This window comes from Prunus dulcis, chromosome 5, assembly GCF_902201215.1.
Source record: "Prunus dulcis chromosome 5, ALMONDv2, whole genome shotgun sequence".
Lineage (NCBI taxonomy): Eukaryota > Viridiplantae > Streptophyta > Magnoliopsida > Rosales > Rosaceae > Prunus > Prunus dulcis.
The window spans coordinates 3,988,089-3,989,413 of NC_047654.1; the positions used below are offsets into that span (position 1 = coordinate 3,988,089).

General features: G+C 41.1%; 1 non-coding gene across 1 annotated transcript; it reads right to left on the reverse strand.

Annotated features, from left to right (window-relative positions):
• Positions 1–393: 393 nt before the first annotated feature.
• On the reverse strand, positions 394–500 carry LOC117629428. Its single transcript, XR_004586090.1, has one exon. It is a non-coding gene; the product is annotated as a small nucleolar RNA R71 (small nucleolar RNA).
• Between the last annotated feature and the right edge of the window lie 825 nt (positions 501–1,325).

A 1,325-nucleotide genomic window follows, 5' to 3' on the forward strand; every position in this document is an offset into this window, starting at 1 on the left:
CAGACCAAGAAGAAGAAGAGATGGCTGCCAATGAGTTCATGGGAGACCTTGATATCCCAACAATTCCAGCATCCCCTTCAAGCATCTTGCTGCCCACCGCAGCTTCAAACTATGAGCTTAAATCTTCTCATCTTAATATGCTCCCTTCTTTTTATGGTTTACCTAATGAAGATCCATTAACTCATATAAAGGATATTTTTTTTAATGTTGTGAGCTCTTTTTTTCCTTGACAGGTGTGACGAAGAAGAGCAACTTCGAATGAGAGTGTTTCCGTACACTTTGAAAGATAAGGCTAAATATTGGTTGAATTCTTTGAAGCCTGGTTCACTCATGACTTGGGGAGCCATTCAAAAGAAGTTCTTGGAGAAATATTTCTCCACGCAAAAAAACGACATGCTCAGGGACAAGATCTTTCTATTTGCACAACAAGATGATGAGTCGTTTTGTGAAGCATGGGAGAGATTCAACGGGCTGCTCAATCAATGTCCTCATCATGGGATTCCATTGAAGCTTCAGATGCGTATGTTTTATAAAGGACTAACCCCCTCTAGCCATAATATTTTCACTAATTTTGCAGGTGGTTCTTATAAGACTAAAACTCCAGAAGAAACATATGAACTCTTTGAGGAGATAGCAATGGAGACCCAACACACCGATACAAGAGGTAAACGTATTGCTGGTGGTTCTAATGATTCTTCCAGTGTGCAGATTTCCAAATTGGAACAAAAGCTAGATGCCCTCCTTGCATTGAACTCAAGAAACCCTTTGAAGGAAGTGTGTAGCATCTGTGAAACTCATGATCATCCTACCATTTCTTGTCCCTTTGGGGCTGCATATCCAGAATTTGTGCAAGAGCAAGCTAAGTTGGTGAATTCCTACAACCGAGGTCCAATAAATGACCCATATTCTCAAAGTTATAATCCAGGTTGGAGGAATCATCCAAACTTTTCATGGAGGAATACACAGAACCAATCGAATCCCCCTTCACTTCAAAGGCCACAACAATCATCATCGTTGGAGGATATAGTGAAGCAAATGGCAATCAACCAATCCAATTTCCAGCAAACAACACAAGCTGCCATCTCCAAGTTGGAAGTCCAATTGGGCCAGATAGCTACTGAAATAGCTCAAAGAGAACCTGGGAAATGGCCAAGTCAAACCGTGATCAATCCAAAAAAACCAAGAAGCCAAGGCCGTTCATGTGCTCAGATCAGGTAAGATTGTTGATAACAAAGTTGGTTCTGATCTATCAAATGATGTTGTGGTTGTAGAGGATGAAGATGAAGAGGAAACCACAGCTATGGAAGGAGAACAACCCAAAACGT